General features: G+C 33.6%; 1 protein-coding gene and 1 pseudogene across 1 annotated transcript in view; one reads left to right on the top strand and one right to left on the bottom strand.

Moving 5' to 3' along the window:
* LRP1B (LDL receptor related protein 1B) overlaps positions 1-12555 on the bottom strand; it is a 1911502-nt gene that overhangs the window by 402217 nt on the left and 1496730 nt on the right. The window lies entirely within an intron of this gene.
* Positions 8251-9110, top strand: LOC118926161 (calcyclin-binding protein-like; annotated as a pseudogene).

Here is a 12555-nt window from a genome sequence, read left to right as displayed (position 1 = left end):
AGATGCTTTCCTTAGTTTGTTGTCTACCACTTTAGTTCTCTTGCTCAATGAGAACACAGTCTTGATCCAGCCTCAGGTGCCACTGGCTGTAGATCATCCTGGACACCAGCACCTGTGCAGTTTCATGGAGAGGACAGGACTGGCTTTGCTGCCTCTCCTCCATGGTCCAGTAGGTGTTTTACTAAAAACTTAAATTCCAGAAACACTTTTTAGACTGACACACTTTAAGAACCTAAATGAAGAAATAGATTAATCTGAGATCCAGTAAAATTTGACCATACTGAAGACGTGGGTTACAAAAGTCTTTCCATACCAACCTTCTGAAATTAATCCTGAACTCAGTATAGTCAAAGCATTAGCATTTGGCATTACTCTACTAGACAAGCAGTCATAAATGTGATCAAAGACACCTATGTCCTAGAGAATGATCTAGTAAGTGTTTATAATTTTTTAAAAAATCCTAAAGCAGTTTGCCACATATTATAATGGACATATCTGAGGTAGTAATGGATTTTCTTGAACTCATCAATGACAGTAATTTTCTTCTTTCACTTTATAATCTTATTGTGTATCATATTCTAATGTAGAGACAACAAAACTCTGACTGTAAGGTAAGGTATGATGTGTATTAAGAATCATATTAATTCTCTAGAAAGCACTGTGGCATACCTAGTGGTTAGAATCATGGGCTAGCATTTCTGGAAGGGCACATTCTAACTCTTTTTTTTTTTGTCATGACCACCATGTGAATAAATAAAATGCTTATCCCCAATTCAAGGATGAGGAACCACAGACAGGTCATGCAATTCAGTGGCAAGACTGGGATTTAAACCCCATGAATGAGGATTTTAGAGGATGGTATATGCAATGGGAAAGGGCACACAGTGAAGTATGAAAGATTACTCTCTCTGAGGCTGGGAAATTTTATTCTTAGCATCTGGCCCATATTTCAAAGGTAGCAAAAGTCTATTAATTTTTTCCTGAGTCAGTGTATGTTTGATTAAACTGGCCTTCAAGCTTAAGAACAGACACAGCTGGTTTACATTACAAGGCCCATGTAAATTATTCTGTGTGTGTGTGTGTGTGTGTGTGTATATATATATATATATATATATATATATATATATATATAATCAAACACACTTTGGTCAGGTGCTCAGAATCTAATTATTTTCTCCAGTAAGAAAAAAAAATAACTTGGTATATATATCTTGACCTTCTTTATTCTTGTCCAAAAAAGTCTTTGGAGGAAGTACTATGGACTGCAACTTCAAAGACTATTAATTTATAAAAATACCATTTTATGATTAATCATTTTTCGATTAATGATTTAACTGATCATTTTTAATCCTGTATTTTTTGGCCATTGTGGAACAAGACACTGCAAGATCTAAGTCATCTCACTCCAACCCTTCTCCTGTAATATAAATCCTAATCTCACTTTGCATGAATAATAATGCTGGTTCATTTAAATGACACTGATAGCTCATGATCTTCATTCTGATATGCCAATCTGAAATAAGACACTTTCTTATTTCAGTATCTACAGGTACAGTGGTTACTGCAATCTTAAATTTATTCAGGGTGATACCCTGAGCTATGGTAGTTCTAATAGGTTGTTCTCTTTTGCTTTCCTTTCCTTCTCTCTCTTCTCCATTCAGGAAGCAGAATAATCCTTCTAAAAGGTCAGATTATTTCACATTTCTGCCCCAAACCTTAGAGTAGCTTCCCATTTTACTTAGAATAAATAGTAAGTCCTTACTATGTAACAAGACATCTTTAAAGAAAACATCACTGACCACATGGTTTAAAATAGCATCATTTGCTTCTATCATTTCCTTAGTCTGACAGTTCCTTTGTTCTTTTGCTTCAAAAAATTTATAACGATTTCATGAATATATTTAATTTAGTTTATTATCTGTTTTGCACACTAACCCCAGGTCCTGAGACAGAGCCTGACACATGATCAGACTTTAGAAAGTACTTGTTATATGAATAAATAAATAAATCTTAAAAATTGTTCCATGTTTTCTAAAAGACTATCTTTTATTTCTGCTAACCATGAATTATCAGCCACATGTTAGGGTTAAAACTTGTGTTGGATGCCATGACTTTTAGTTAATGCAGTATACAGTCATGCACTCTCACTTACCAAGACCATTATAATGTCAAATTTGAATCATTCATGAGTCTTCACTGTAAACCTCCACAGCAAAAGCAAAATTATAATTTGTCATCTATAGTCTCTACAAAATTGTAATGTTCAAACATATTAAAACTCTGTAATCTAAATAGCAAAGACTTTTTCAAGTGGTTGTTCTTGTTATGAAATTTAAATCTTGGAACAATGACTGATAGTATAAAAGGAAATAAAAAGCCTTCCCAAGATTTCGTAAGTTCATCAAAAGCTTTATTCTTTAATAAGCAATGACAATTAATATGAATTCTTACCGTTGGCCTAAGTCTAAATAGACATATTTTTAGATTAAAAAGTTTTACTTTTAGGTGTTTCTGTATAATTCCTTTTAAAACAGAATAAAACCCTTTCAGATCTGGATGCAAAGAATGAGCTTAAGGGAATAAAGCTTTCCAAGATTTTCCAAAGTAGTCAGTAAGTTCAATTAACTTGTACGATAAATATCACAGCTGGGCCTGGTGACTTCATTGGTGACTTTAATTGTATCTAACTCAGAAAATTTTGGGGATCTTGAAAAAATATTCTTAAAATCCTATACCATGTCCTCTGTTTAACTAGATGGTAAGCTCTGGGAGGGCAGAGACCTGCAGTGTCCTGCTCAGCACTGAATCTCTAGCGATGAGGTCATGCATAAAATATGAATACAAAATGTGAACATGTATCTTTATTTCCTAGTAAGTGACCTTTCTCTTAGTTTGTCAAAGGCATGCTACATATGGAATAAAGTTCTTAGTTGGGTAAATACAATGAGAAAAACAGTGAATGATTAGTTTTTACTTTAAAAAGTAGGCTATGAAGCTTACATTAGAATTAATATTTCTAAAAGCCAAACCTAAAGAACTGCATAAACTAGGTTTAATTGAAAAAAGAAAAGCATTCAAGAATCAGGAACAAACAATTTAGGAAATTAAATTTCTGTCAGAACAATGGATTTTGGGGAGAATTAAAGATGAAGTACACGAACTCCCTAGGTGATCTGATAAGTATTGTTGATTCTGGCAAAGGAGGTGAATTATCCGGACCACAGAAGTGTCTGAGGCTGGAGATGAGTTTTGTCTGGCTGGCTGGGCCAGGGAGTCCATGCTGAGACCCTCCCCACCCATCTCCTCTGCTGTTCATTTCTTGTCAATACCAAAGAGCTCTTTGAAAGCAGGGCTAATGCCTGCAGACCTCCCCTTGTCATCTGAGTGATCCCGCATGGCCGCTACTGAGGAGCTACCTCCTCCGTTCAGCTCATGCCACTGAGTGGCTGCCTGAGCTGCCTAGTGGGCATCTACCTTCAGTGTCCCAAGATACTTTTAGGTCCCAAAGTAAAAAAAAAAATAGGGTCCTAGATGATCATGTGGATTATGGTGACATGGAAAAGAAACGTGAATCGTCAGTACCTGGTGAGACCAGAAAGTGATGAAACCCACCCCCAAGTACATGTCACATGGATACGGGGCTACAACTATTCCCTGACTATTCAGGGCATATCTTTCTGTGATGCTGAAATCACAATTCACTTATACAGGTTATACAGGTCCAGACTATCTAACAGATATATCTATCTATCCATCCATCTCTCATCTATTATCTATCTGAAACAAAGTTTTTATAGTCTCTCTCTTGCTGTAAAAATTATGAGCACTTGTGTTTCATGTGACTAAATGTGTATATATGGTTTAATTTACCTCAATTTAGCAGAAAGGATAAATATAATTTTAACATTTAATTAAAGCCTTTAACATAGTTAGAGTTTACAATTCTGAATATATAACAATAAAACTATGCTTTTTTTCCCTCAAGTAGACAAAAAAGTATGTACATCAGGATGGCCCACCTTTCCTTATTTGGCATTATTTATTAGGTAAGATCATAGACTTTTCCTCTCCAAGCTTTTTTACTTTTAATAGCTAGTGCTATTTAGAAGTGGCCATGTCAAAAAGTTTGTGCTCTGGCTCTACCTCATTGTTCAAACTCCCATCAATTAAAAAAGCTACATTGACTACCTCCTCTTCACAAGGTATTAGGAAAGACGTGGAAGAAATCCTGTTTTGAAGGACAGAATAAATATGTTGTGTAAAAACTGCTTAATTACTGTAATACATAGTGCTTAAATTAGAGATCAAGAATGCAATCTGATTATTGGCAATTACTACATTAATTATATGACTGCTATTAAAATGTGAATTCAAAAAGTATAATGCCAAGATGATGTGAACTATGATAACTTAGTGAACAAATATAACTCAGTGATGCCTTAGAAACCATCCTTCTTGGTTAAAAGGAAAACAAAACAATTGACTCTATTTTGTGTAAAATGCATAAATCCCATGGCTCCATCATCTCACAAAGATAGTTATCAAAATCACACAATTTTGTTACTTATTACACCTGAAGATACATATCACCATTCTAATATGTGGTGTTTAGATACTGAGCATATTAGGAAATAACATATTGTGTATTCCATTTTTCTAACCAAGTAAACTCAGAGGGTATGAAGCATATTTATACGATAGTTTTTTATGTCAGAGAAAATGGGGCAAAAGATAAGAGGTGGGAGGTGGTATATGTGCTTTCAAAACAATGTAGAATAGTTTGCATACATTTTTCAGGTAGCTTATATTTAGTACAGAGCAATGGATCTTGGATTTCTCAGCAACTTTCAATTCCTCCAATAACATTGGTCAACTCATTCGGCAGCTCTGCTTTTTTTTTTCTGCATGATGATTCCCCAGGTGTTTGATCTTCTGCTATTACTTATTTCAAAAGCATCTGAGCTTAAAACAGTAGAAACAGCCACAGAACTGAGGGCCAGGGCACTAGTGCACACACTGGTTATATAAGCAGCCAATAACTTACATTGCCATAAGAGGATATTGATTATATATGAACGTGGAAAAGTCCTGTCATTTTTAATCAACTCTTCTTCTATTGTACAGATATAATTATTACAATAGAGTATTAAAATAAAAGCCATTATCATGTCTTTGTGTTAGTTTCTGATTTTCAAAAGAACACATAAAAGCATCAGTCCTTTCATTTGGATAAAACACAGGGCTACACTGTGCAAACTGCTCTGATCTGGTATAAGATCTCTTTCTTGAACAATTAAATGTGTGAATGTTGATAGAGATTCTAAAGCAGCCACCCACTGTAAGTATTCTTTATCTTATTGCTTATTTGTTTTCTAATTTAAGTACATACATGCTTTCGTTGAAAAAAAGTTCTGAAATATTTATGAACTGTTTCCTAAGGTGTTAAACATAAAATACTCCTCGTAATTGCTTACTAGATTTCCACCTTTTTTTGCATCTTTCTTTCTTTCTTTTTTTTTTTTTTTGTGGGCTCAAACAAGACTTTATAAGGTAGGTTCCATGGACCATTTCATGTGCCAGAGGAAGTCACAAATAAGGTTAAGATACAGTCGCTGTTTTTGAGACAAAGTTTGCGCATTTATTTCTAACAACATTATTAGGTGTCATTGTGACTTCCCAACATTGATCCACCCCCTATTTTCCTTTTAAGCCAAACTCTCACTTCATATATAACTAGATAGAAACCAGAATGAATCATTTCCAAAGTGTTTTTTCAGCACCTAGAAATCTTTGTCTATACTTTCTATTGTATTTATTTGTCTATGTTTATCCTTAGGAGGGGTTATTGGATCCAGCAAAATAATAATACTTCTGGAGAAAATCATATACTCATATACATTGGTTCCCTACAAATCCATACTTGGATTTGAACATTGTGGATAAGCTTAGATAGGGAGACAATTTGCTTTCAAGTTCCAGGTGTAATCATAATATGTATGACTTGATTTCAAGACTTATTTATTAACTTACAAAACCAGAAATAGTATCTCTCTTACAAATGTGATAATTTCAATTGAAATAATATCTTTGATGGAGACATAAATTCATTTCTCTCATCTCAGATTCACTCCAGGAAATACATATTTTAATTGAATGATGGTGAAACCCAATCCCTTAATTTCTTAGATATTTAATCTCTCAATCAATTGAAATGAAATGTCCACAGAAAAATTTGTACACAAATGTTTATAACCACATTATCATGACAGTCATCAAGTGGAAACCACCCAAGTCCATCAATTGATGAATAAACAAAATGTGGTCTGAATATTATTTTCTATTATTCAGCAATAAACAGGAAGTCCCAAGACATGCTATATCATGGAGAAAACACAACACCAAGAGGAAGAAGCCACTCACAAAAGACAACCTATTGTGTGATTCCATTTATATGAAATACTGATATAACCAAATCTATATAAAGAAAAAGTAGACTAGTGGTTGCCTGTGGGTACCATGTGGGGACTGGAGAGTGACTGCTAAGAGGGGAGGGGTCTCTTTTTGAGGTGATGAAATGTTCTAAAACTGATTGTTGTGATGGTTGCACAACTCTGTAAATATACTAAAAACTATTGAGCTGTATACTTTAAAAGGGTGAATTTTATGGAATGTGAATTATACTTCAATAAAACTGTTATATTTTTAAATGGTACACATATCAGAAGCCCAACAGTAGATATCAAAGAAGGAAAAACAGAAACAAAACATTAAGATAACAGGTAGTTAAGATTATTTGTGAGCAATAGTAGAACACCTTTTTTACCAGGAAAAGTAAAGAAAAAAGAAAACACAGTACAGTTGAAGGGTATGTATGGGTTAGCTAAGGAGGAAGATGATACCTTTTATAGGAAGGTAGCTACAGGATTAGTAATGTCTATTACTGAGACTGTAACACTTTTATTAAGCATTACATGTATATGAATGTATTTGGGAAAGTTCTATGCTCACTTTAAAATGTATTATTGTTCTTTTAACAGTAATCAGCAAATTTTAATAGTCTCTAACAGAATCCTTCTTATGCCTGTTATAGTAGCTATGACTTTTCTGCTTTGCTCAAGTTTTAAAATATAACCCCAGTGTTTCATCACAAACAGAGAAACATTAGCAGAATATTAGATCCAGCCATTTTGAACCAATGCTAGCTTGGACATTCAGGAAAAACAATGGACACTGTAAAATAATTTTTTTTTACTCCTTCCAAAGTATATAATATATATTTAGCAACACAAAAGAAGCTACTCAAGTTTTCTTTCTAACTAACAGGCAGTATTTTCACATATGAAAAATGTTTTAAATATATAAAGTTTTAAATCATTAATTTTGTTTAAACATAATACAGACTTAAAAATGTTTAGCAACAACCCATGGTCCCACTCCAGCACAAAAATCTACCCAGAATTCAGAAGGCACAGATGTTGTTCTTAAAAATCCGATAGCACCAAACTTGATCTTCACTTTAACCTGACAGCTAACAGGAGACCCCTAACAGAAACCTCCAGGGACAGTGGAAGCAGCCATGCCTCTACTGCACCTGGTCAGCACTAGTGCACCACTGGGGTCAGAGATGAATCATGAGAGTCACTAGATTAGCGAGTGACAAAAGCTAAAACCACAATCAGTAAACCTTACAACAGATTAAAAATTTACTGAAGAACTGCAACTTGTAATAACACGGAGTAGTGTTAAAATTAGAGTAGTGATTTTAAAAGCATAATAGTTTGAAATTATAAATATTGGCCCTCTAAAATTTAGATTTCTGATTCACAGAAAGAACAAAATAAAATGGGCATTGACTAAAACTGTGTATGGTAAACTATGAATTTGACAGAAAAATTACTATTTCACGATAAAGTTAATATCTGCAATTTGTGGCCAGGGAAAATTGGTCTCCTTAGAATCAGTGGCTACCCATGAAAAGCATACTGTCACAATCTATTATCTATATAATTAGATGAGATCTGAAAAATACAGTTAAACAATGAAATTTCCACTATGTAATTTATAAGGTAAATAACTGATCCCAAAAAAGCAATTCATTAAAATAAAAATTATAATTAAAAACTGAACATTTTAAGAGCACTCTATAGGATATTGGTCAAGGAATTTTTCTGAAAATTTTAAATTTGCCAAATTGTTGATTAAATTGTTGGTACCCATAAAGAGACAAAATATCACAGAAGTTAAGGGATCATGGCTTCAGCTGCTGAAGAGCTACAGAAAGATCTAGAAGAAGTGAAGGTGCTGCTGGAAAAGGCCACTAGAAAAAGAGTACATGATGCCCTTACAGCTGAAAAATCCAAGACTGAGACAGAAATCAAGAACGAGATACAACAGAAATCACAGAGGAAAGCAGAACCTCTTGACAATGAAAAGCCAGCTGCTGTGCTCACCCCCATTACAATGGGATATACAGTGAAAATCAGTAATTACAGATGGGATCAGTCAGAAAAGTTTGTGAAAATCTGTATCACTCTGACTGGAGTTCATCAAGTCCCTGCTGAGAATGGGCAGGTGTATTTCACAGAGAGGTCATTAGATCTTTTGGCAAAGAACCTAAATGGGAAGAGTTATTCCATGATTGTGAACAATCTCTTGAAGCCCATCTCTGTGGAAGGCAGTTCAAAAAAAGTCAAGACAGATACAGTTCTTATTTTACGAGAAAGAAAGCAGAAAACACGCTGTGGGACTACCTGACTCAGGTTGAGAAGGAATACAGAGAAAGAAAAACCCTCCTATGACACTGAAACAGACCCTAGTGGGGGATTGATGAGTGCTCTAAAGAAAATTTATGAAGATGGAGATGATGATATGAAGCAAACCATTAATAAAGCCTGGGTGGGATCAAGAGAGAAGCAAGCCAAAGGAGACACAGAATTTTGAGACTTTAAAGTCCATTTGGGAACTGTGATGTGGAAATATTATGTTTTCAATAAAGAAATTTGGTGAGCTGCACAGATTTATCTGACAGATAACCATTTATACAGCCTTCTAAGTAAAGGCAATAAATTCTCCATTTCATTCTGGAGGATTTATTTAAATAAAATAAATAAAATAAATAAAATTTATTTAAATTAAACACTTCCTCCAAAGATGGTTTCCTTGTTCAAGAATGAGTAATAATGCATTTCTGTGTGAAATGTAAAAAAGCAAGTCTTGACTAATGCAAATACCACATTGTTCAGCAAAGAAACAGAAAACAAGTTACTGTTTGCTTTTAAGTTCCTGACATCAGCTCCCACCAGTGTAAGAATTAGTTAAAATAAAACCTGAATTATTGCATTAAAAAAAAATCACAGAAGTTAAAATGGCAGTCCCAAAATGGTAGAGTGAAAACAAAAATCCAGTATTTTATAGAAGCCATAGAAAATAATGGTTAAAAACTCAAATTTCCAATGTCAAATAATCCTGAGTCTGTATCTTTGGTCTACCAAATATATGACCGGAAACAACGATTTAACCCTTGTAATGCTCAGTTTTCTCCTCTGCAATCTGGCAATGATGTATATTGCCTGACACATACTGGAGCTATGAGTATTAAATGGCATACTAGAAATAGAGTGCACAGCGTAGCTTTGGGTATATAATAAGCTTCCTAGTTGGCTAAACTGACTGTTGCCAAAGTTCATTAACTTTCTGTCTTTCCATTTTAAATTTTCTAATATTTTCAATCTATCTTCCACTTTCTCCACAAATTCCTCTTTCCTTCCATATTAACCCTTTTGATACCAAGTTTCTTTACCTTTGTTAAAGACATTACTCAATCATTTGCCCTAATTTCTGAAACTAGAGACATTTTGCTGTCATTTTTTGGACACACATTACAGTTCCTGTAATATATACCTTATTTTATGGTATTGATAATTAGATAATTTTTAGAGTTTGAATACACTCACAGTCTGTCAGCAAGAGTGTGCTATGTAATACTAATTTCTTTATATGGTTGCTCAAAGCTCAATGCTCATAATTCCACCCACCCAAACAGAAATAAGGAGAGAAAACCAATATTTCTAAATGTCAGATCTTTGGGTTTTGAAGTTAGCTCTCATACATTGTTTTCTTTCCCATGGTAAATATTGCTGATTCTCATAGAAGAAACTTTTGGGGTCATTCCAATAATTTTTCTCTGAAAGAACTTGGGTCTATGAGCATCATTTAAAAATATAACAGTTGAATCTGACCACCACAGGTTGGAACATTGAGTATTTTTCATTCTTAGTATTGCTTAACAATGTGCTATGTGTTACTATTGGTATAACATCTTTCAATATTAAAATGTTAAAAGTATTAATTTAACAAATGGAAAAACTGAAGGTCAGGATGGTAAGTGACTTCTAAGATCACACAGGTAGCAAAATGTAGATTAGAAGTCATATCTGTCTGAATGCCCAAGTCTGTGTGCTTTTTCATAACCGGTTTCCTCTATTTAAGGCCCTATTTCCTTTGTAAATGCAGTTCACATACAGGATTAGTATTTTTTAATGTTAACAAAGCATAAACTTTATTATTTTTGATGTGGAAACAAAAAGCAGCTCTTCTATTTTATAATTACTTTCCTTAATATAGATTTCATTGTTATTTTTTGGAATCAAATTAAAGTTTTCAGCATCATTCCTGGATATACACACACATGTAAACATACATGAGCACACACATACATATAAGATATGTATATATATATATATGTGTGTGTGTGTGTGAAAGATGTGTATCTGTGTTCAAGGTATACACACACACATATATATATGTATATGTACATATGTGTACATCTATACATATGTTTATGTATATATGTATGTGTCTATATGCAACACAAATATATATACACTGGAACTTCACTTTCTTATTTTTTGATATTCTCTAGATAAATGGAGTGGTTGAATCAAAATTCTGCTTTGCAAAAATGAAATCTGGTGTTTGAACACTAATGGGAAAATGTGTTTTAATTAAGTGAAATAATTTCCTACTTTTTCTTTGTATTTAAATGTAGTGAATACTCTGAGATTATAAATCAAAACATATCATATTCATTAACAGCCTGCAGAGTTATTTTTTAAAATCTGCCTTTAAATGCTTTCTTAAAAATGTAGCTAAAATCTAAATGTCTAAATATCTTAAATATTTTAGAAAAAATAATATTTTTTCAAGCTATATTCATATATATGTATATGACCAATGGGTACAACACTTATATCAGGAACCAGATTATGGTAGGTCTTTAATATGTAACAAGGAGTATGAATTTTTATTTAATTACAGTGTAGAGCCTTTAAGCAGAGAGGTGACATGACCCCACTATTCAACATAATCACTCTGGCTGCTATATGGAATACAACTTACAGAGTTTGGGACAGATGTTGAATAATGTCTACAGCTGTATTCCAGAGTAGTGATTATCATGATAAGCCAGACGAAGATACTGGCAAGGAGGATGGGAAAAATCCTGGACCAACTCAAGATATATTACGATGTAGACTGATCAGATTATACCTCTAGAACTTTGACCTCCTACCCACTTCTGAACTCAGGCCAATATTTAAAACTGTCTTAAATATCTTCAGAATAGATGTTATGTAGGTCCATCAAACTCAACGAATACAATAGTGAGCCCAAGATAATGTTCTCAAACCTGCTCTCATCTGGTATTCCCCAACTCATTGGGATCTCCCACTTATTTAAGGTAGAAATCAGCATTATATAAAAACATGTCCCCTTGTTCCATGTACCTCAAATAATAATTAATTCCTGTCAGTTCTATTCTCTAAATTTCTGGAATTCAGCCTTTTCCCTCTTCTTCATGCTCAGCATTACTATCCTTTATCTGTTTCATGGCAATTCCGTCCCAGTGATAGCATTTTCAATGAAAGAAATATTGAAGTGTTTCCTCAATCTCATATTCTAATTTTTCCAGTCTGCATGCTAGTGAATGGAACTGTTGAGGCTAAATCTGTTGCTCAGAGATGTAGAAAACATAATTTGCTTTCTCTCAGTTTAGGACATTGCTTTTGATCTTTGTTAAAAGATTAGAGTCCACTAATCTTGTGCAAAAGAAATCTTGTTTCCTTGATTTTTCTCTTTGTTATATTGTGTATTAATACCATAATACTTAATTTAAAACCAAGTAGCCTGGCTGTGTGCTATTCTAGTATGAGAATCATATTGGATCCTCTCCAGATCCTTTGAATCTACAAAACCATAAAAATTAGGGCTCACCAAAAAGAAACTAACAAAAGCTACATGTGTTTATCTGTCAATCAGCCTTATATTTTTTGTATTCCCTTAAATAATCCGGGTGATCATTAGTTTGGGGACAGAAGGTGAAGTCTACTTGTGTTTTTGTGTTCACACTATATTTTGTAGTAGTAAAGACTCTTCAGGGTAGATTATTCAATTTATTCCTTGACTCCTAAAATTTATGTAAGTGAAACCTATATTTGTTTGACATTTGTAAATAACCTTCCATGTTTCTCTCTTTTGAGAAATATGTAGTTTTGGATT

This window comes from Manis pentadactyla, chromosome 8, assembly GCF_030020395.1.
Source record: "Manis pentadactyla isolate mManPen7 chromosome 8, mManPen7.hap1, whole genome shotgun sequence".
Classification (NCBI taxonomy): Eukaryota; Metazoa; Chordata; class Mammalia; order Pholidota; family Manidae; genus Manis; species Manis pentadactyla.
The sequence above is the reverse complement of the archived record's forward strand: the minus strand, read 5'-3'. Positions and strand labels throughout refer to the sequence as shown.